Source organism: Bombina bombina, chromosome 1 (assembly GCF_027579735.1).
Source record: "Bombina bombina isolate aBomBom1 chromosome 1, aBomBom1.pri, whole genome shotgun sequence".
Taxonomy (NCBI): Eukaryota; Metazoa; Chordata; class Amphibia; order Anura; family Bombinatoridae; genus Bombina; species Bombina bombina.
In genome coordinates, this window is record NC_069499.1 from 448,233,820 (window position 1) to 448,258,426 (window position 24,607).

At 42.9% G+C, this 24,607-nt stretch overlaps 1 protein-coding gene across 1 annotated transcript in view; it reads right to left on the minus strand.

Annotated features, from left to right (window-relative positions):
- TLK1 (tousled like kinase 1) overlaps positions 1-24,607 on the minus strand; it is a 725,439-nt gene that overhangs the window by 229,798 nt on the left and 471,034 nt on the right.

Genomic DNA, 24,607 nt, shown 5'->3' on the forward strand with positions numbered 1-24,607 from the left:
CTGAGAATCCTCGCTTCGATAAGATCAAGCGTTCAATCTCCAAGCAGTCAGCTGGAGTGAAACCAGATTCGGATGTTCGAACGGACCCTGAACAAGAAGGTCTCGTCTCAAAGGTAGCTTCCAAGGAGGAGCCGATGACATATTCACCAGATCTGCATACCAAGTCCTGCGTGGCCACGCAGGAGCTATCAAAATCACCGACGCCCTCTCCTGATTGATCCTGGCTACCAGCCTGGGGATGAGAGGAAACGGCGGGAACACATAAGCTAGTTTGAAGGTCCAAGGTGCTACTAGTGCATCCACTAGAGCCGCCTTGGGATCCCTGGATCTGGACCCGTAGCAAGGAACTTTGAAGTTCTGACGAGAGGCCATCAGATCCATGTCTGGAATGCCCCACAGCTGAGTGACTTGGGCAAAGATTTCCGGATGGAGTTCCCACTCCCCCGGATGCAATGTCTGACGACTCAGAAAATCCGCTTCCCAATTTTCCACTCCTGGGATGTGGATAGCAGACAGGTGGCAGGAGTGAGACTCCGCCCATAGAATGATTTTGGTCACTTCTTCCATCGCCAGGGAACTCCTTGTTCCCCCCTGATGGTTGATGTACGCAACAGTTGTCATGTTGTCTGATTGAAACCGTATGAACTTGGCCCTCGCTAGCTGAGGCCAAGCCTTGAGAGCATTGAATATCGCTCTCAGTTCCAGAATATTTATCGGTAGAAGAGATTCTTCCCGAGACCAAAGACCCTGAGCTTTCAGGGATCCCCAGACCGCGCCCCAGCCCATCAGACTGGCGTCGGTCGTGACAATGACCCACTCTGGTCTGCGGAATGTCATCCCTCGTGACAGGTTGTCCAGGGACAGCCACCAACGGAGTGAGTCTCTGGTCCTCTGATTTACTTGTATCTTCGGAGACAAGTCTGTATAGTCCCCATTCCACTGACTGAGCATGCACAGTTGTAATGGTCTTAGATGAATGCGTGCAAAAGGAACTATGTCCATTGCCGCTACCATCAACCCGATCACTTCCATGCACTGAGCTATGGAAGGAAGAGGAACGGAATGAAGTATCCGACAAGAGTCTAGAAGTTTTGTTTTTCTGGCCTCTGTCAGAAAAATCCTCATTTCTAAGGAGTCTATTATTGTTCCCAAGAAGGGAACCCTTGTTGACGGAGATAGAGAACTCTTTTCCACGTTCACTTTCCATCCGTGAGATCTGAGAAAGGCCAGGACAATGTCCGTGTGAGCCTTTGCTTGAGGAAGGGACGACGCTTGAATCAGAATGTCGTCCAAGTAAGGTACTACAGCAATGCCCCTTGGTCTTAGCACAGCTAGAAGGGACCCTAGTACCTTTGTGAAAATCCTTGGAGCAGTGGCTAATCCGAAAGGAAGCGCCACGAACTGGTAATGTTTGTCCAGGAATGCGAACCTCAGGAACCGATGATGTTCCTTGTGGATAGGAATATGTAGATACGCATCCTTTAAATCCACCGTGGTCATGAATTGACCTTCCTGGATGGAAGGAAGAATAGTTCGAATGGTTTCCATCTTGAACGATGGAACCTTGAGAAACTTGTTTAAGATCTTGAGATCTAAGATTGGTCTGAACGTTCCCTCTTTTTTGGGAACTATAAACAGATTGGAGTAGAACCCCATCCCTTGTTCTCTTAATGGAACGGGATGAATCACTCCCATTTTTAACAGGTCTTCTACACAATGTAAGAATGCCTGTCTTTTTATGTGGTCTGAAGACAACTGAGACCTGTGGAACCTCCCCCTTGGGGGAAGTCCCTTGAATTCCAGAAGATAACCTTGGGAGACTATTTCTAGCGCCCAAGGATCCAGAACATCTCTTGCCCAAGCCTGAGCGAAGAGAGAGAGTCTGCCCCCCACCAGATCCGGTCCCGGATCGGGGGCCAACATTTCATGCTGTCTTGGTAGCAGTGGCAGGTTTCTTGGCCTGCTTTCCCTTGTTCCAGCCTTGCATTGGTCTCCAAGCTGGCTTGGCTTGAGAAGTATTACCCTCTTGCTTAGAGGACGTAGCACTTTGGGCTGGTCCGTTTCTACGAAAGGGACGAAAATTAGGTTTATTTTTTGCCTTGAAAGGCCGATCCTGAGGAAGGGCGTGGCCCTTACCCCCAGTGATATCCGAGATAATCTCTTTCAAGTCAGGGCCAAACAGCGTTTTCCCCTTGAAAGGAATGTTAAGTAGCTTGTTCTTGGAAGACGCATCAGCCGACCAAGATTTCAACCAAAGCGCTCTGCGCGCCACAATAGCAAACCCAGAATTCTTAGCCGCTAACCTAGCCAATTGCAAAGTGGCGTCTAGGGTGAAAGAATTAGCCAATTTGAGAGCATTGATTCTGTCCATAATCTCCTCATAAGGAGGAGAATCACTGTCGACCGCCTTTATCAGCTCATCGAACCAGAAACATGCGGCTGTAGCGACAGGGACAATGCATGAAATTGGTTGTAGAAGGAAACCCTGCTGAACAAACATCTTTTTAAGCAAACCTTCTAATTTTTTATCCATAGGATCTTTGAAAGCACAACTATCCTCTATGGGTATAGTGGTGCGTTTGTTTAAAGTGGAAACCGCTCCCTCGACCTTGGGGACTGTCTGCCATAAGTCCTTTCTGGGGTCGACCATAGGATTTTTTAAATATGGGGGGAGGGACGAAAGGAATACCGGGCCTTTCCCATTCTTTATTAACAATGTCCGCCACCCGCTTGGGTATAGGAAAAGCTTCTGGGAGCCCCGGCACCTCTAGGAACTTGTCCATTTTACATAGTTTCTCTGGGATGACCAACTTGTCACAATCATCCAGAGTGGATAATACCTCCTTAAGCAGAATGCGGAGATGTTCCAACTTAAATTTAAATGCAATCACATCAGGTTCAGCTTGTTGAGAAATGTTCCCTGAATCAGTAATTTCTCCCTCAGACAAAACCTCCCTGGCCCCATCAGACTGAGTTAGGGGCCCTTCAGAAATATTAATATCAGCGTCGTCATGCTCTTCAGTATCTAAAACAGAGCAGTCGCGCTTACGCTGATAAGTGTTCATTTTGGCTAAAATGTTTTTGACAGAATTATCCATTACAGCCGTTAATTGTTGCATAGTAAGGAGTATTGGCGCGCTAGATGTACTAGGGGCCTCCTGAGTGGGCAAGACTCGTGTAGACGAAGGAGGGAATGATGCAGTACCATGCTTACTCCCCTCACTTGAGGAATCATCTTGGGCATCATTGTCATTGTCACATAAATCACATTTATTTAAATGAATAGGAATTCTGGCTTCCCCACATTCAGAACACAGTCTATCTGGTAGTTCAGACATGTTAAACAGGCATAAACTTGATAACAAGTACAAAAAACGTTTTAAAATAAAACCGTTACTGTCACTTTAAATTTTAAACAGAACACACTTTATTACTGCAAATGCGAAAAAACATGAAGGAATTGTACAAAATTCACCAAATTTTCACCACAGTGTCTTAAAGCCTTAAAAGTATTGCACACCAAATTTGGAAGCTTTAACCCTTAAAATAACGGAACCGGAGCCGTTTTGAACTTTAACCCCTTTACAGTCCCTGGTATCAGCTTTGCTGAGACCCAACCAAGCCCCAAGGGGAATACGATACCAAATGACGCCTTCAGAAGTCTTTTCTAAGTATCAGAGCTCCTCTCACATGCGACTGCATGCCATGCCTCTCAAAAACAAGTGCGCAACACCGGCGCGAAAATGAGGCTCTGCCTATGCTTTGGGAAAGCCCCTAAAGAATAAGGTGTCTAAAACAGTGCCTGCCGATATTATTATATCAAAATACCCAGATAAAATGATTCCTCAAGGCTAAATATGTGTTAATAATCAATCGATTTAGCCCAAAAAAAGTCTACAGTCTTAATAAGCCCTTTTTTGAAGCCCTTATTTACAATCGTAATAAACATGGCTTACCGGATCCCAGAGGGAAAATGACAGCTTCCAGCATTACATCGTCTTGTTAGAATGTGTCATACCTCAAGCAGCAAGAGACTGCTCACTGTTCCCCCAACTGAAGTTAATTGCTCTCAACAGTCCTGTGTGGAACAGCCATGGATTTTAGTGACGGTTGCTAAAATCATTTTCCTCATACAAACAGAAAACATAATTTATGCTTACCTGATAAATTCCTTTCTTCTGTTGTGTGATCAGTCCACGGGTCATCATTACTTCTGGGATATAACTCCTCCCCAACAGGAAATGCAAGAGGATTCACCCAGCAGAGCTGCATATAGCTCCTCCCCTCTACGTCAGTCCCAGTCATTCGACCAAGAATCAACGAGAAAGGAGTAACCAAGGGTGAAGTGGTGACTGGAGTATAATTTAAAAGATATCTACCTGCCTTAAAACAGGGCGGGCCGTGGACTGATCACACAACAGAAGAAAGGAATTTATCAGGTAAGCATAAATTATGTTTTCTTCTGTTATGTGTGATCAGTCCACGGGTCATCATTACTTCTGGGATACCAATACCAAAGCAAAAGTACACGGATGACGGGAGGGATAGGCAGGCTCATTATATAGAAGGAACCACTGCCTGAAGAACCTTTCTCCCAAAAATAGCCTCCGAAGAAGCAAAAGTGTCAAATTTGTAAAATTTGGAAAAAGTATGAAGCGAAGACCAAGTTGCAGCCTTGCAAATCTGTTCAACAGAGGCCTCATTCTTAAAGGCCCAAGTGGAAGCCACAGCTCTAGTGGAATGAGCTGTAATTCTTTCAGGAGGCTGCTGTCCAGCAGTCTCATAGGCTAAACGTATTATGCTACGAAGCCAAAAAGAGAGAGAGGTAGCAGAAGCTTTTTGACCTCTCCTCTGTCCAGAGTAAACGACAAACAAGGAAGAAGTTTGGCGAAAATCTTTAGTTGCCTGCAAGTAGAACTTGAGGGCACGAACTACATCCAGATTGTGTAGAAGACGTTCCTTCTTTGAAGAAGGATTTGGACACAAGGATGGTACAACAATCTCTTGATTGATGTTCCTGTTAGTGACTACCTTAGGTAAGAACCCAGGTTTAGTACGCAGAACTACCTTGTCTGAGTGAAAAATCAGATAAGGGGAATCACAATGTAAGGCTGATAACTCAGAGACTCTTCGAGCCGAGGAAATAGCCATTAAAAACAGAACTTTCCAAGATAACATTTTTATATCAATGGAATGAAGGGGTTCAAACGGAACACCCTGTAAAACGTTAAGAACTAAGTTTAAACTCCATGGTGGAGCAACAGCTTTAAATACAGGCTTGATCCTAGCTAAAGCCTGACAAAAGGACTGGACGTCTGGATTTTCTGACAGACGTCTGTGTAACAAGATGGACAGAGCTGAAATCTGTCCCTTTAATGAACTAGCTGATAAACCCTTTTCTAAACCTTCTTGTAGAAAAGACAATATCCTAGCGATCCTAACCTTACTCCAGGAGTAACCTTTGGATTCGCACCAGTATAGGTATTTCCGCCATATTTTATGGTAAATCCTTCTGGTAACAGGCTTCCTAGCCTGAATCAGGGTATCAATAACCGACTCAGAAAAACCACGTTTTGATAAAATCAAGCGTTCAATTTCCAAGCAGTCAGCTTCAGAGAAGTTAGATTTTGATGTTTGAATGGACCCTGTATCAGAAGGTCCTGTCTTAGAGGTAGAGACCAAGGCGGACAGGATGATATGTCCACCAGATCTGCATACCAAGTCCTGCGTGGCCATGCAGGTGCTATTAGAATTACTGATGCTCTCTCCTGTTTGATTTTGGCAATCAATCGAGGAAGCAGCGGGAAGGGTGGAAACACATAAGCCATCCTGAAGTTCCAAGGTGCTGTCAAAGCATCTATCAGAACTGCTCCCGGATCCCTGGATCTGGACCCGTAGCGAGGAAGTTTGGCGTTCTGGCGAGACGCCATGAGATCTATCTCTGGTTTGCCCCAACGTCGAAGTATTTGGGCAAAGATCTCCGGATGAAGTTCCCACTCCCCCGGATGAAAAGTCTGGCGACTCAAGAAATCCGCCTCCCAGTTCTCCACTCCCGGGATGTGGATTGCTGACAGGTGGCAAGAGTGAGACTCTGCCCAGCGAATTATCTTTGATACTTCCATCATTGCTAGGGAGCTTCTTGTCCCTCCCTGATGGTTGATGTAAGCTACAGTCGTGATGTTGTCCGACTGAAACCTGATGAACCCCCGAGTTGTTAACTGGGGCCAAGCCAGAAGGGCATTGAGAACTGCTCTCAATTCCAGAATGTTTATTGGAAGGAGACTCTCCTCCTGATTCCATAGTCCCTGAGCCTTCAGAGAATTCCAGACAGCGCCCCAACCTAGTAGGCTGGCGTCTGTTGTTACAATTGTCCAGTCTGGCCTGCTGAATGGCATCCCCCTGGACAGGTGTGGCCGATGAAGCCACCATAGAAGAGAATTTCTGGTCTCTTGATTCAGATTCAGAGTAGGGGACAAATCTGAGTAATCCCCATTCCACTGACTTAGCATGCATAATTGCAGCGGTCTGAGGTGTAGACGTGCAAAAGGTACTATGTCCATTGCCGCTACCATTAAACCGATCACCTCCATGCATTGAGCTACTGACGGGTGTTGAATGGAATGAAGGACGCGGCATGCATTTTGAAGCTTTGTTAACCTGTCTTCTGTCAGGTAAATCTTCATTTCTACAGAATCTATAAGAGTCCCCAAGAATGGAACTCTTGTGAGAGGAAAAAGAGAACTCTTCTTTTCGTTCACCTTCCATCCATGCGACCTTAGAAATGCCAGAACTAACTCTGTATGAGACTTGGCAGTTTGAAAGCTTGAAGCTTGTATTAGAATGTCGTCTAGGTACGGAGCTACCGAAATCCCTCGCGGTCTTAGTACCGCTAGAAGGGCACCCAGAACCTTTGTGAAGATTCTTGGAGCCGTAGCCAGTCCGAATGGAAGAGCTACAAACTGGTAGTGCCTGTCTAAGAAGGCAAACCTTAGGTACCGGTGATGATCTTTGTGGATCGGTATGTGAAGGTAAGCATCCTTTAAATCCACTGTGGTCATGTACTGACCCTCTTGGATCATGGGTAAGATTGTCCGAATAGTTTCCATTTTGAACGATGGAACTCTTAGGAATTTGTTTAGAATCTTTAAATCTAAGATTGGCCTGAAAGTTCCCTCTTTTTTGGGAACCACAAACAGGTTTGAGTAGAACCCTTGTCCTTGTTCCGACCGTGGAACCGGATGGATCACTCCCATTAATAACAGATCTTGTACGCAGCGTAGAAACGCTTCTTTCTTTATCTGGTTTGTTGACAACCTTGACAGATGAAATCTCCCTCTTGGGGGAGATAATTTGAAGTCTAGAAGGTATCCCTGAGATATGATCTCTAGAGCCCAGGGATCCTGAACATCTCTTGCCCACGCCTGGGCAAAGAGAGAGAGTCTGCCCCCCACTAGATCCGGTCCCGGATCGGGGGCTCTCGGTTCATGCTGTCTTTGGGGCAGCAGCAGGTTTCCTGGCCTGCTTGCTCTTGTTCCAGGACTGGTTAGGCTTCCAGCCTTGCCTGTAACGAGCAACAGCTCCTTCCTGTTTTGGTGCAGTGGAGGTTGATGCTGCTCCTGTTTTGAAGTTCCGAAAGGGACGAAAATTAGACTGTCTAGCCTTAGCTTTGGCTTTGTCTTGAGGTAGGGCGTGGCCCTTACCACCTGTAATGTCAGCGATAATTTCTTTCAAACCGGGCCCAAATAAAGACTGCCCCTTGAAAGGTATATTAAGTAATTTGGACTTAGAAGTCACATCAGCTGACCAGGATTTTAGCCACAGCGCCCTACGTGCCTGTATGGCGAATCCTGAGTTCTTAGCCGTGAGTTTAGTTAAATGTACTACGGCCTCCGAAATGAAAGAATTAGCTAGTTTAAGGACTCTAAGCCTGTCCGTAATGTCGTCTAGCGTAGATGAACTAAGGTTCTCTTCCAGCGACTCAATCCAAAATGCTGCCGCAGCCGTAATCGGCGCGATACATGCAAGGGGTTGTAATATAAAACCTTGTTGAACAAACATTTTCTTAAGGTAACCCTCTAACTTTTTATCCATTGGATCTGAAAAAGCACAGCTATCCTCCACCGGGATAGTGGTACGCTTAGCTAAAGTAGAAACTGCTCCCTCCACCTTGGGGACCGTCTGCCATAAGTCCCTAGTGGTGGCGTCTATTGGGAACATCTTTCTAAATATTGGAGGGGGTGAGAACGGCACACCGGGTCTATCCCACTCCTTAGTAACAATTTCAGTTAGTCTCTTAGGTATAGGAAAAACGTCAGTACTCGCCGGTACCGCAAAGTATTTATCCAACCTACACAGTTTCTCTGGTATTGCAACGGTGTTACAATCGTTAAGAGCTGCTAAGACCTCCCCTAGTAATACACGGAGGTTCTCCAATTTAAATTTAAAATTTGAAATATCTGAGTCCAATTTGTTTGGATCAGAACCGTCACCCACAGAATGAAGCTCTCCGTCCTCATGCTCTGCGAGCTGTGACGCAGTATCAGACATGGCCCTAGCATTGTCAGCGCACTCTGTTCTCACCCCAGAGTGATCACGCTTGCCTCTTAGTTCTGGTAATTTAGACAAAACTTCAGTCATAACAGTAGCCATACCTTGTAATGTTATCTGTAATGGCCGCCCAGATGTACTAGGCGCCATAATATCACGCACCTCCCGGGCGGGAGATGCAGGTACTGCCGCGTGAGGCGAGTTAGTCGGCATAACTCTCCCCTCGCTGTTTGGTGAAATTTGTTCACATTGTACAGATTGACTTTTATTTAAAGTAGCATCAATACAGTTAGTACATAAATTTCTATTGGGCTCCACCTTGGCATTGGAACAAATGACACAGATATCTTCCTCTGAGTCAGACATGTTTAACACACTAGCAAAAAACTTACAACTTGGTTATAATCTTTTTTAGCAAAAAAATACTGTGCCTCAAAGAGGTACTAAACGATTAAATAACAGTTGAAATAATGAACTGAAAAACAGTTATAGCATCAAACTTTAAAACAACACAACTCTTAGCAAAGGTTTGTTCCCATTAGTAAAATAACAATAATTAAATTTGACATAAAAAGTACAAAGCAACGTTTTTATGCACAGTCACTATAAGAATTCTCACAGCTCTGCTGAGAGAAGTTACCTCCCTTCAAAGAAGTTTGAAGACCCCTGAGATCTGTCAGAGATGAACCGGATCATGCAGGAAAAATAACAGTGACTGACTGGAATTTTTTGATGCGTAGTAAAGAGCGCCAAAAACGGCCCCTCCCTCTCCCACACAGCAGTGAAGAGAAACGAAACTGTCACAATTACAAGCAAAAAAAAAAAAAAAAAAAAAAAAAACTGCCAAGTGGAAAATAATGCCCAAATATCTATTCACACAGTACCTCAGCAATGTAAACGATTCTACATTCCAGCAAAAACGTTTAACATGATAAATAGTTATTAAAAGTATTAGTGACCTTTAGCAGAGTAGTTCCGGTGAAATACCATCCCCAGAATACTGAAGTGTATACATACATGTCATTTTAACGGTATGGCAGGATTTTCTCATCAATTCCATTCAGAAAATAAAAACTGCTACATACCTCAATGCAGATTCATCTGCCCGCTGTCCCCTGATCTGAAGCCTTTACCTCCCTCAGATGGCCGAGAACAGCAATATGATCTTAACTACTCCGGTTAAAATCATAGTAAAAAACTCTGGCAGATTCTTCCTCAAACTCTGCCAGAGAAGTAATAACACGCTCCGGTGCTATTGTAAAATAACAAACTTTTGATTGAAGTCATAAAAACTAAGTATAATCACCATAGTCCTCTCACACATCCTATCTAGTCGTTGGGTGCAAGAGAATGACTGGGACTGACGTAGAGGGGAGGAGCTATATGCAGCTCTGCTGGGTGAATCCTCTTGCATTTCCTGTTGGGGAGGAGTTATATCCCAGAAGTAATGATGACCCGTGGACTGATCACACATAACAGAAGAAATCTTCATCTCTTTTCTGTTTCTGAGTAAATAGTACATACCAGCACTATTTCAAAATAACAAACTCTTGATTGAATAATAAAAACTACAGTTAAACACTAAAAAACTCTAAGCCATCTCCGTGGAGATGTTGCCTGTACAACGGCAAAGAGAATGACTGGGGTAGGCGGAGCCTAGGAGGGATCATGTGACCAGCTTTGCTGGGCTCTTTGCCATTTCCTGTTGGGGAAGAGAATATCCCACAAGTAAGGATGACGCCGTGGACCGGACACACCTATGTTGGAGAAAAGTCTGATAAAAAATAAAATGTATTCTTACCTGATTTGGTAGTGATAGTTCACAAAATCCTATTCTTACATATGGGAATACATTACCTGGGCACCAGAAGCAGACAAAGGCACCCCAAACAGAGCATTTAAATATCTCTCCTACTTCCTCTACCCTCCCAGTAGTTCAAAACAAGGAAGGAAAAAGTAAAGGATAAAAGGGGAAAGGCGGTGCCAACTAGACTGCCAACAACAAAAAAATTCAGGGTCAGGTTTATAGACTCACTTCCAAGAAAGAAAATAATTTTATCAGATAAGAATAAATTATATTTTCTTTCTAATGGTAGTGGGAGTCTACAAAATCCATATGGAAATCTGTACCCAAGATGTGGAGTACACAAACACTTTAGGGTGGGATGAATATGTAAGGCAGTCACCGAGTTACTAGTTACCACCACCTTTAGAACCTTTTTCTCCCAAATGATTCCCCAGCCGAGGCAAAAACATCAAACTGTTAAAATTTTGTAAAAGTATGTAGAGAAGACGAGGTAGCAGCCTTGCAGATCTGATCAACCAAAGCCTCATTCCTGAAGTCCCAAGATGTCGACACCAAACTGGTGGAATTAGTGGTAAAACAAACTAGAGGCTACTGACCCACTTTCAAGTAATCCATACCAATAAGACTTCTCAACCAAAAAGATTAAAAAAATAGCAGTGGCCTTTTGACCCTTTGCTCTTGCCAGAAAAAGTAGTATGACGAGTGAAAAATCCTTAGTTGCCTGGAGAAAAACAAAATAAGATTTCTACTGAAAAGCAGACAATACCGAAACTCTGTGTGCAGAGGAAATTTCCAACAAAAATAAAACTTCCCAAGATAGTGACTTAATATCAATACAATGCCTAGGCTCAAAAGGAGCGTGCTGTAAAACTTTGAGAACAAGATTAAGGCTCCAAGGACAAGCAATAATTTTGAAAACAGGTCTGATTCTAAACATGGCTTGAATAAAGGATTGAACATCAGGCAAATGTGCCAACTTCCTATGTAACATAACAGAAAGAGCCGATATTCCAGGAGGGGAAAACTGAGAGGCTGACTGTTGATATAAGAGATTGATGACGCTCCATGAGCTCTCAGATAGCCCCATACTGCCACCCAACCAGACAATTGCGCCCGTGGTGATAATCTCCCAGGATAGGTGCAGAACACTCATGCCCCAAAGAAGGGGTTCGAGAGACATCAACCAAGAAAGAACTCCTGGTAACTGGATCCAAATATTTCCCTTGAGACAGATCGAGGGATCCCCGTTCCTTTATATTAGCATGCACAACTGTGGAGGTCACAAAAGAAAGCGAGCAACAGGCATTGCATCAGAAGCAGCTACAATAAGACACACTACCTCCATACATTGTGCTACAGAAGGGTGAAGAGTAGACAGGAGAGCTTGACAAGTTGACTGAAGTTTGACTATAACGGAAGTTTTTCATAACCATCTAAATCTATAATGATACCTAGAAAGCTCACTCTCGTACAAGGAAAAGGAGCTCTTTTTTAGATTTACCTTCCAACCATGAGACTGAAGATACCAAAGTGACTTCTCTGTTGAGCCTGAGCCAATATGTTGTCCAAGTATGGAGCCACCACAATGCCCTGCAGCCTGACAACTTCAAGTAGAGCCCACAGAACCTTTGTAAAAACTCTGGTAGCTGTGGCCAGGCCAAAAAGGTATGGCCGTGAATTGGTAGCAAACCTGAGGTACTGAAAATGATCTTAATGAATGAGGAGAATGTACACGTCTTTCAAGTCTACTGAAGTAATAAATTGACCGTGTTGAACAAGAGGAAGAATTGACTAAGGGAACCTGTACAAACTTGTTTAGACACTTTTGATCTAAGAGTTCCTTTTTTTTTTTTTGGAAAGAAACAGGTGGGAGTAAAAAAACCCTCCCTCTGAGGGACATGAACAATAATTCTCATGTATTCCAGATCCTCTACACAATGTAGAAAGGCTAATTTATTTTCCGGCCTTTCTGATACCCAAGACAAAATAAACCTGCCCCTTGGTGGTTGACAGCGGAAACCTATTCTGTACCCCACAGAAACAATGTCCTGAATCTAAGGGTCCTGAACAGACTAAACCCAAACCCACTGAAATAAGTTAATCTGCCCCATACCGGAGTTGCCTTCAGGTTGGGGACTGCCCCTGCATGTGTGGTCTTGGAATAAGAGACCGACTTCTTGTTCTTGTTCCAGACAGGGTTTGGTTTCCAGGTATCTGTTAGTTTTAGGTTTATTTGAGGAAGTGTCTTGTTCTGACAAAAGGGCCGAAAAAGCCCAACTGCTCTTCCCTTAAGTCTATATTTTTTTCCCACCTTTCCCACCAGTGACTGTTCAAATAGAATCCAGACCTGGGCAGAACATTGTCTTACCCTTAAAGGCCAAAGATTGGAATCTTGATTTGGAAACCATATCCGCCGACCATGACTTTAACCAGACAGTCCTTCTGGCTAACACTGCAAAGCTTGTATTTTTAGCATTAGTGCGAACAATTTGTATAATTGCATCACAATTAAAGGAATTTGCCGTTTTAAGCGACTGGATACAGTCCTGTATCTCCTCTAAAGAAGATTTAACCAATTAAAGACTCACACCAGAAGGCTGCAGCACGAGCCACTGCGGCAATGCTTACTGCAGGATGGAGGAGTAGACCTCTTTGTAGAAAAAGCTTTCTAAGAAATCCTTCCAGTTTCATTGTCCATTGGATCCTTAAGGGACGTAGTGTCCTCCAATGGAATGATGCTACGCTTCACTAAGGTAGAAATAGCTCCGTCCACTTTAGGTACAGTGTAACATAATTCTAAATGTGTGTCAGGAACAAAAAACAACTTTTTAAAAAATATGGGGAAGGGGAGAAAGGGACCCCAGGTTTCTCTCATTCTTTGGTTATATCAGCAACCAAATAAGGGACAGGAAAAACCTCAGTCTTTAATAGTTTTAAGTTTTTTAGACTTTAATTAAGTCTTTAATTTAGGCTTAAATAGAATGTCTAATTTCTGTACTGGTTTCTCCTCTACCGATTTAGTCTCTATTACTCCTAAGGTTCTCAAAACTTCCTTTAGTAAACAACTAAAATGTTCTATTTTAAATTTAAAGGCAATTTCCTCAGTATCCTCTCAGATTCCTTGAGTCAGAGGATGAAAGTTCACCTTCCGTACTTGACAAGGATTCATCCTCCTCAGAGAACTATAGCTGTCTAAAAGCAGAAAGCAGCAACTGAACTGCTGGTCCTTCCACTTCCGTTTACCCGAGGGTGGCATAGCACTAGACCTGCAGATACTGCAGACTGTAACAGAGGCAAAATCAAGGCGAAGTGGGTATAAATTGGCCTGCTGTATGGGCACATATTACAGTCATTTGAGTTCTAGGGTTCGCCTGCTGTTTGTGGGATTTGTGCAGAGGAGCCTACTGTAGTATTTAAGTGACTAGGGTCTGCTGCTGCAGTGGGGAAAATAGAGTAGGGTAGCATACTACGTATGTCTGAGTACTAGGGCCCCCAGAATGAGACTAAATAACAGATGCCAGACAAGAACTGCATAATTGTGCTGGACAAACCATATTGAGTTTGCAAAGCATGCACTTGTTAGTGTCAATAGATATTTCAGGAGTGATCTCCACAGGGGAAAATCTAATCTGGTCATCTGTCCTTTCCATAATAACCCTATTGTCACAATTAACCTCCCAAAAATGACCCACTAATTTGTAAAGGCAAGGGCAAATTATTATAAAACTTTGGTTAAAATATGACCAAATTATGGCATAATATGTATAAATAGGACAGTTGAAATAAAGCACACGGTAGGAGCTGAGAAACACTCCAGTATCTCAGTGTCCCCTCAGGAAAATAAATCTCACTAATAATGTACTAGAGAGACACAGTCTAATCATATAAGTAACAAACGTTCGGACTCTAGAACTATGAACGCTCAGTTCAGAAGTGACTAACCACCTTTTGCAGTGTCTGGAGTGTCCGTGCTGTCTCCAATAAGTGTGCATAGGTTCAATGTCAGGTGGGTGGAGCGGGTGCTGGAATGGTCCTGCGAGGGGAAAAAATGTATCCCTAACTACCGCAGAACCGCACTTTCCATTCGCTCCTTTACTTCCCACAAAACACCCGAGTTTAGCTGAGGCACTACAGAACACCTCATCTCTGCCTACCTCCCAAATGAGGCAAAGAACTGGGAGGGTAGAGGAAGTATGAGGGATAGTTGAATGCTCTGTTTGGGGTGCCTCTGTCTCTGTCTGGTGACCAGGTGGTTTATTTCCATTTGTAAGATTAGTATTGCATGGACTCTTACTACCATTAGAAAGAAAAGATATTTTTTTCCATAAGGAAACTATATCCACAACCCTCCAAATAAAGAAGAGATTCTATAATAAAAAGAACACATAAAATAACCATCAGGCAAAATAATGCTAAAAACATTGCCTAAAGAACTCTTTGCCAAAGGCTGCCACCAAATACGCAAAAAATGGAAGAAAATAGAAACAAGAAAGACCAAGAGGCCGCTAGCCAAAATGAGCTGAAAAAACTATTAAGGTGGAGGCTATCCCAACTTCAAGAATGTAAAAAGCATATGCTTCAAGCAAAAAACAAAAGACGCTAGCACTTGCTCTCCGACCCTGAATAAAATCAGTAAAGTGAACAAAACACAGTTTGTCTCAAAAATTTCAGTAGCCCAACATAGAACTACTAGGCTCTGACAAAAAACAAAAATGAGAGGAAACCTCTCTAAAGAATTCTAAAAATAGAACATAAAGAAGGAACAACAAATTCCAAATAAAACACTTTATCCTAAAAAAGAAAAAGATAAGGAGAGAACAGATAGCTCACAAACTTCTAACAGAAGAGATGGCCAAAAGGAACAAAAACTTCCAAAAAAGAAAGCTTAGAAACTACCCTATGCATAGGCTGAAATGGAGGAGCCTTAAAACATCAAAGAAACTAAAATGATTAGAAGCTTAGATATACCCCTAGATATACCCCTGGACTAGTGTTCTGAAACCTCCAGAAATAGAGAGAGTAATAGAATCCAAACAATTTCTTTTCCAGAAAGGAAAGGAATAAGTGTCTAGATGAAAAATACCATAATAGCTGACCAACTTTAAAAATTCTTAAAAAAAGCCTGCCAAGGACAAATTTCTGACACTAGTATAAATGACAGAAACAGCAACACAACTAAAAAGATTAGCACAATAAGAAATCCCAAAATGTCAGAAAAAAACAACAACTTACTAGCAAAGTCAACATAAAACCTGCTCAGAAAGACTATAAAAATAAAACAGCAGAAACATCAGCAACAAGGATAGATAGCTGATCAAATTAAACTATCTGCTTACAGAAAGGCCATTCTATAAAAAGACCCCAACCTTAAAAAACAAAAGGGGTATTTTTTTACCAGGGAAAAAGTAAAACACTAAGCCAAAGTAAAAATGCCCCAATTAACTTAAAGGAATAGTTTACACAAAAACAAAATTTATGCTTACATGATAAATTTATTTCTTTTGTGGTGTATCCAGTCCACGGATTCATCCATTACTTGTGGGATATACTCCTTCCCAACAGGAAGCTGCAAGAGGATCACCTACAGCAGAGCTGTCTATATAGCTCCTCCCCTAACTGCCACCTCCCAGTCATTCGACCGAAGACAAGCAAGAGAAAGGAGAAACTATAGGGTGCAGTGGTGACTGTAGTTTAAAAATTAAAAAACACCTGCCTTAAAATGACAGGGCGGGCCGTGGACTGGATACACCACAAGAGAAATAAATTTATTAGGTAAGCATAAATTTTGTTTTCTCTTGTAAGGTGTATCCAGTACACGGATTCATCCATTACTTGTGGGATACCGATATCAAAGCTATAGGACACGGATGAAGGGAGGGACAAGGCAGGCGCTTAAATGGAAGGCACCACTGCCTGTAAGACCTATCTCCCAAAAATAGCCTCCGAAGAAGCAAAAGTATCAAATTTGTAGAATTTATAAAAAGTATGAAGCGAAGACCAAGTCGCCGCCTTACAAATCTGTTCAACAGAGGCCTCATTTTTAAAAGCCCATGTGGAAGCCACCGCTCTAGTGGAATGAGCTGTAATTCTTTCAGGAGGCTGCTGGCCAGCAGTCTCATAAGCTAAGCTGATAATACTTCTTAACCGAAAAGAAAGAGAAGTTGCTGAAGCCTTTTGGCCTTTCCTCTGTCCAGAGTAGACAACAAACAATGCAGATGTTTGACGAAAATCTTTAGTAGCTTGTAAATAAAACTTTAAAGCACGAACCACGTCAAGATTGTGTAATAGACTTTCCTTCTTTGAAGAAGGATTAGGACACAGTGACGGAACAACAATCTCCTGATTGATAATCTTATTAGATACCACCTTAGGAAGAAACCCAGGTTTGGTACGCAATACTACCTTATCTGCATGGAAGATCAGATAAGGGGAATCACACTGCAAGGCAGATAACTCTGAAACTCTTCGAGCCGAAGAGATAGCTACCAGAAACAGAACTTTCCAAGATAAAAGTTTGATATCTATGGAATGCATAGGTTCAAACGGAAACCCCTTGAAGAACTTTAAGAACTAAATTTAAACTCCATGGCGGAGCAACAGGTTTAAACACAGGCTTTATTCTAACTAAAGCCTGACAAAACGCCTGAACGTCTGGAACATCCGCCAGACGCTTGTGCAAAAGAATAGACAGAGCAGAACAGTGAAAAAAGCAGTAAATCTTACGAAATTTTTAGTGTGTATAATAGGCTAAAAGAGCATTGCACCCACTTGCAAATCGATGATTAAACCCTTAGTTTCAAAACCGGATCAAAAAAACGATAAACGTTTTTAAACAGTCACACAAAACTGCCACAGCTCTACTGTGGCCCTACCTGCCCATACAACGACTTTGGAAGGCACAAAAACCCTTTAGAGAGGTCCTAAATGTTCAGGGGACTCCTTCAAGGAAGCTGGATGTCTCAAACTGTAAAAACGAATGCGCAATTTAGGCACGAAAATAGGCCCCTCCCAACCTGTACTCACAGTGAGAGGGCCTTAAAAAACTATCCCTAGGAAAAATCTAGTCAGCCATGTGGAAAAACTGGGCCCTAGAATAAAGTTTTATCACCAATATGTAATAAACGTTCATACACCTTCAGGCAAACGTTATATCTATTCAGTAATGTGAGTAAATAAGAAAAATATTACCCTTTACAGCAAGCATGATACCAGTCGTTATTAAATCACTGTAATCAGGCTTACCTTAAATAAATCCGGTATTGTCAGCATTTTCTAGCATATCATTTCTCTAGAAAAATTTAAAACTGCACATACCTCAGAGCAGGAGACCCTGCACGCTATTCCCCCAGCTGAAGTTACCCATCTCTTCAGTTATGTGTGAGAACAGCAATGGATCTTAGTTACAACCTGCTAAGATCATCAAAGACCACAGGCAGACTCTTCTTCAACTTTCTGCCTGAGGCTAAAATAGTTCAACTCCGGTACCATTTGAAAATAACAAACTTTTGATTGAAGATAAACTACATTAATGCACCACATCTCTCTAGCTACTTCCCTTGTCGAGAGCTGCAAGAGAATGACTGGGAGGTGGCAGTTAGGGGAGGAGCTATATAGACAGCTCTGCTGTGGGTGATCCTCTTGCAGCTTCCTGTTGGGAAGGAGAATATCCCACAAGTAATGGATGAATCCGTGGACTGGATACACCTTACAAGAGAAATAGATCGTTTAAAAAGATAGAGAACACCTTCACTACCCATTCCCCAGCTTTGCACAACCAACATTGTTATATTTATATACATTATAAACCTCTAAATTTCTGCCCGTATCTAAGCCACTACAGGATGTCAGATGACAGGCAGGGCTATTGGTTTCGAGGGGAAATGTCACCTCATTAAAGAAGAGTGTTGTGCCATGGGCTGCTGGAGCCTCTGACTTAGCGAGCTGCCGCAACACAAAGGGTGAGTTTATCACTTTTTTTTTTTATTAAAATAACTGATACTACAGTTTATTTTAGTGATGGTAAATCCTAACTTTTTTTTAAACGCTTGGCTTTATCATCACTTTCTGATGGTCCGAATACATCAGAACATAAAAAAACATAATTTATGCTTACCTGATAAATGTATTTCTCTTGTAGTGTATCCAGTCCACGGATCATCCATTACTTGTGGGATATTCTCCTTCCCAACAGGAAGTTGCAAGAGGATCAACCACAGCAGAGCTGCTATATAGCTCCTCCCCTAACTGTCATATCCAGTCATTCGACGAAAACAAACAGAGAAAGGAGAAACCATAGGGTGCAGTGGTGACTGTAGTTTAATTAAAATTTAGACCTGCCTTAAAAGGATAGGGCGGGCCGTGGACTGGATACACTACAAGAGAAATACATTTATCAGGTAAGCATAAATTATGTTTTCTCTTGTTAAGTGTATCCAGTCCACGGATCATCCATTACTTGTGGGATACCAATACCAAAGCTACAGTACACGGATGATGGGAGGGACAAGGCAGGATTAAGCGGAAGGAACCACTGCCTGAAGAACCTTTTTGTCCCAAACACAGCCTCCGAAGAAGCAAAAGTATCAAATTTGTAAAATTTTGAAAAAGTGTGAAGCGAAGACCAAGTCGCAGCCTTGAAAATCTGTTCAACAGAGGCCTAATTTTTGAAGGCCCAGGTGGAAGCCACAGCTCTAGTAGAATGAGCTGTAATCCTTTCAGGGGGCTGCTGTCCAGCAGTCTCATAGGCTAGGCGTATTACGCTCCGAAGCCAAAAGGAAAGAGGTTGCCGAAGCTTTTTGACCTCTCCTCTGTCCAGAGTAAACGACAAACAGGAAAGATGTTTGACGAAAATCCTTAGTAGCTTGTAAGTAAAACTTCAAGGCACGGACTACGTCCAGATTATGTAAAAGACGTTCCTTCTTTGAAGAAGGATTAGGGCACAAGATGGAACAACAATCTCTTGATTGATATTCTTGTTAGAAACCTCCTTAGGTAAAAACCCAGGTTTGGTACGCAGAACTACCTTATCTGCATGAAAAATCAGATAAGGAGAATCACATTGTAAGGCAGATAACTCAGAGACTCTCCGAGCCGAGGAAATAGCCATCAAAAACAGAACTTTCCAAGACAAAAGTTTAATATCGATGGAATGAAGGGGTTCAAACGGAACTCCTTGAAGAACCTTAAGAACCAAGTTTAAGCTCCACGGGGGAGCAACAGGTTTAAACACAGGCTTAATTCTAACCAAAGCCTGGCAAAATGCCTGGACGTCTGGAACCTCTGCCAGACGCTTGTGCAAGAGAATAGACAGAGCAGAAATCTGTCCCTTTAAGGAACTAGCTGATAATCCTTTGTCCAAGCCCTCTTGGAGAAAAGACAATATTCTAGGAATCCTAACCTTACTCCATGAGTAATTCTTGGATTCACACCAATAAAGATATTTACTCCATATCTTGTGGTAGATTTTCCTGGTAACAGGCTTTCGTGCCTGTATTAAAGTATCAATGACTGACTCTGAGAAGCCACGCTTTGATAGAATCAAGCGTTCAATCTCCATGCAGTGAGTCTCAGAGAAATTAGATTTGGATGATTGAAAGGACCTTGTATCAGAAGGTCCTGTCTTAGAGGCAGAGTCCATGGTGGAAAGGATGACATGTCCACTAGGTCTGCATACCAAGTCCTGCATGGCCACGCAGGTGCTATCAGAATCACTGATGCTCTCTCCTGTTTGATTTTGGCAATCAGTCGAGGGAGCAGAGGAAACGGTGGAAACACATAAGCCAGGTTGAAGAACCAAGGCGCTGCTAGAGCATCTATCAGCGTCGCTTCTGGGTCCCTGGACCTGGATCCGTAACAAGGAAGCTTGGCGTTCTGGCGAGACGCCATGAGATCCAACTCTGGTTTGCCCCAACGATGAATCAACTGAGCAAACACCTCCGGATGGAGTTCCCACTCCCCCGGATGGAAAGTCTGACGACTTAGAAAATCCGCCTCCCAGTTCTCCACGCCTGGGATATGGATTGCTGACAGGTGGCAAGAGTGGTACTCTGCCCAGCGAATTATTTTTGAGACTTCTAACATCGTTAGGGAACTCCTGATGGTTGATGTAAGCCACAGTTGTGATGTTGTCCGACTGAAATCTGATGAACCTCAGTGTTGCTAACTGAGGCCAAGCCAGAAGAGCATTGAATATCGCTCTTAACTTCAGAATATTTATTGGAAGGAGTTTCTCCTCCTGAGTCCACGATCCCTGTGCCTTCAGGGAATTCCAGACTGCACCACAACCTAGAAGGCTGGCATCTGTTACAATTGTCCAATCTGGACTGCGAAAGGTCATACCCTTGGACAGGTGTACCCGAGACAACCACCAGAGAAGAGAATCTCTGGTCTCTTGACCCAGATTTAGCAGAGGGGACAAATCTGTGGAATCCCCATTCCACTGACTCAGCATGCATAATTGCAGCGGTCTGAGATGAAGGCACGCAAATGGCACTATGTCCATTGCCGCTACCATTAAGCCGATTACCTCCATACACTGAGCTACCGAAGGGCGCGGAATGGAGTGAAGAACACAGCAAGCATTTAGAAGTTTTGATAACCTGGACTCCGTCAGGTAAATTTTCATTTCTACAGAATCTATAAGAGTCCCTAAGAAGGAGACTCTTGTGAGTGGGGATAGAGAACTCTTTTCCTCGTTCACTTTCCACCCGTGCGACCTCAGAAATGCCAGAACTATCTCTGTATGAGACTTGGCAACTTGAAAGCTTGACGCCTGTATCAGGATGTCGTCTAGATATGGAGCCACCGCTATGCCTCGCGGTCTTAGAACCGCCAGAAGTGAGCCCAGAACCTTTGTAAAGATTCTCGGGGCTGTAGCCAACCCGAAGGGAAGATCTACAAATTGGTAATGCCTGTCTAGAAAGGCAAACCTTAGAAACCGATGTACTGACCTTCTTGGATCATGGGTAGGATGGTCCGAATAGTTTCCATTTTGAAAGATGGAACTCTGAGGAATTTGTTTAAGATCTTTAAATCCAAAATTGGTCTGAAGGTTCCCTCTTTTTTGGGAACCACAAACAGATTCGAATAAAAACCCTGTCCTTGTTCCGTCCACGGAACTGGATGGATCACTCCCATAACTAGGAGGTCTTGCACACAGCGCAGGAATGCCTCTTTATCTGATTTGCAGATAGCCTTGAAAGATGAAATCTCCCTTGTGGAGGAGAAGCTTTGAAGTCCAGAAGATATCCCTGAGATATGATCTCCAACGCCCAGGGATCCTGAACATCTCTTGCCCACGCCTGGGCAAAGAGAGAAAGTCTGCCCCCTATTAGATCCGTCACCGGATAGGGGGCCGTTCCTTCATGCTGTCTTGGAGGCAGCAGCAGGCTTTCTGGCCTGCTTGCCTTTGTTCCAGGACTGGTTAGGTTTCCAGGCCTGCTTAGATTGAGCAAAAGTTCCCTCTTGTTTTGAAGCGGAGGAAGTTGATGCTGCACCTGCCTTGAAATTTCGAAAGGCACGAAAATTAGACTGTTTGGCCTTTGCTTTGGCCCTGTCCTGAGGAAGGGTGTGACCCTTACCTCCAGTAATGTCAGCAATAATTTCCTTCAAACCAGGCCCGCATAAGGTCTGCCCCTTAAAAGGAATCTTGAGTAATTTAGACTTCGAAGTCACGTCAGCTGACCAGGATTTAAGCCATAGCGCCCTACGCGCCTGGATGGCGAATCCGGAATTCTTAGCCGTTAGTTTAGTCAAATGAACAATGGCATCAGAAACAAATGAGTTAGCTAGCTTAAGTGTTCTAAGCTTGTCAATAATTTCAGTCAATGGAGCTGTATGGATGGCCTTTTCCAGGGCCTCAAACCAGAATGCCGCCGCGGCCATGACAGGCGCAATGCATGCAAGGGGCTGTAAAATAAAACCTTGTTGAATAAACATTTTCTTAAGGTAACCCTCCAATTTTTTATCCATTGGATCTGAAAAAGCTCAACCGGGATAGTGGTACGCTTTGCTAAAGTAGAAACTGCTCCCTCCACCTTAGGGACCGTCTGCCATAAGTCCCGTGTAGTGGCGTCTATTGGAAACATTTTTCTAAATATAGGAGGTGGGGAAAAAGGCACACCCGGTCTATCCCACTCCTTGCTAATAATTTCTGTAAGCCTTTTAGGTATAGGAAAAACATCAGTACACACCGGTACCGCATAGTATTTATCCTGCCTACACAATTTCTCTGGTACTGCAACTGTGTTACAGTCATTCAGAGCAGCTAATACCTCCCCAAGCAACACACGGAGGTTCTCAAGCTTAAATTTAAAATTAGAAATCTCTAAATCAGGTTTCCCCGAATCAGAGATGTCACCCACAGACTGAAGCTCTCCGTCCTCATGATCTGCATATTGTGACGCAGTATCAGACATGGCCCTTACAGCATCTGCGCGCTCTGTATTTCTCCTAACCCCAGAGCAATCGCGCTTCCCTCTTAATTCAGGCAACCTGGATAATACCTCTGACAGGGCATTATTCATGATTGCAGCCATGTCCTGCAAGGTAATCGCTATGGGCGTCCCTGATGTAATTGGCGCCATATTAGCGTGCATCCCCGGGAGGCGAAGGGTCTGACACGTGGGGAGAGTTAGTCGGCATAACTTCCCCCTCGTCAGAATCTTCTGGTGATATTTCTTTTATAGTCAAAGACTGATCTTTACTGTTTAAGGTGAAATCAATACATTTAGTACACATTCTCCTATGGGGCTCCACCATGGCTTTCAAACATAATGAACAAGTAGTTTCCTCTGTGTCAGACATGTTTAAACAGACTAGCAATGAGACTAGCAAGCTTGGAAAACACTTTAAACAAGTTTACAAGCAATATAAAAAACGTTACTGCACCTTTAAGAAACACAAATTTTGTCAAAATTTGAAATAACAGTGAAAAAAGGCAGTTACACCAACAAAATTTTTACAGTGTATGTAACAAGTTAGCAGAGCATTGCATCCACTTGCAAATGGATGATTAACCCCTTAATACCCAAAACTGAATAATAAAAGACAAAAATGTTTTTTTTTTTTTTTTCAAACAGTCACAACAACTGCCACAGCTCTACTGTGGCTTTTTACCTCCCTCAAAAACGACTTTGAAGCCTTTTGAGCCCTCCAGAGAAGTCCTGGAACATGCAGGAAGAAGCTGGATGTCTCTGTCAGTATTTTTATCTGCACAGAAAAGCACTAAAATAGGCCCTTCCCACTCATATTGCAACAGTGGAAAGCCTAAGGAAACTGTTTCTAGGCAAAATTCAAGCCAGCCATGTGGAAAAAAACTAGGCCCCAATAAGTTTTATCACCAAATACATATAAAAATGATTAAACATGCCAGCAAACGTTTTATATTACATTTTTATAAGAGTATGTATCTCAATTAATAAGCCTTATACCAGTCGCTATCACTGCATTTAAGGCTTTACTTACATTACTTCGGTATCATTCCATCCCTAGAAAAATATTTAACTGCACATACCTTATTGCAGGAAAACCTGCACGCCATTCCCTCTCTGAAGTTACCTCACTCCTCAGAATATGTGAGAACAGCCATGGATCTTAGTTACTTCTGCTAAGATCATAGAAAACGCAGGCAGATTCTTCTTCTAAATTCTGCCTGAGATAAACAGTACACTCCGGCACCATTTAAAAATAACACACTTTTGATTGAAGAATAAACTAAGTATAAAACACCACACTCCTCTTACGACCTCCATCTTGGTTGAGGCTTGCAAGAGAATGACTGGATATGACAATTAGGGGAGGAGCTATATAGCAGCTCTGCTGTGGGTGATCCTCTTGCAACTTCCTGTTGGGAAGGAGAATATCCCACAAGTAATGGATGATCCGTGGACTGGATACACTTAACAAGAGAAAGTATCACAAATATGCTGGAACAGATAATTCAGCTTGATTATAATAAACACATTTGACATAAGTAGTAAAAGCGTTCCAATTCTTTCCTACTTTGGAAGCTAAAGTATCTGAAGTTTCCATAATACAATTATAAATAAGAGCTGTAAGAATGCTTCATAAAAAAAAAAGTGCACTGACTATAGGAGGATGCGCAACAAAGGCTCATAAGTAGAGAAAAATGCTCCAAAATGAGCATGCGTGCACCTGCGAACCCGAACATAGGAGCCAAAAAAATTAAAAGGTTTGAATTTCTGAGGGGGTAACATATTAATTAAAAACATGCCCACCCCCTATAAAGTCTAT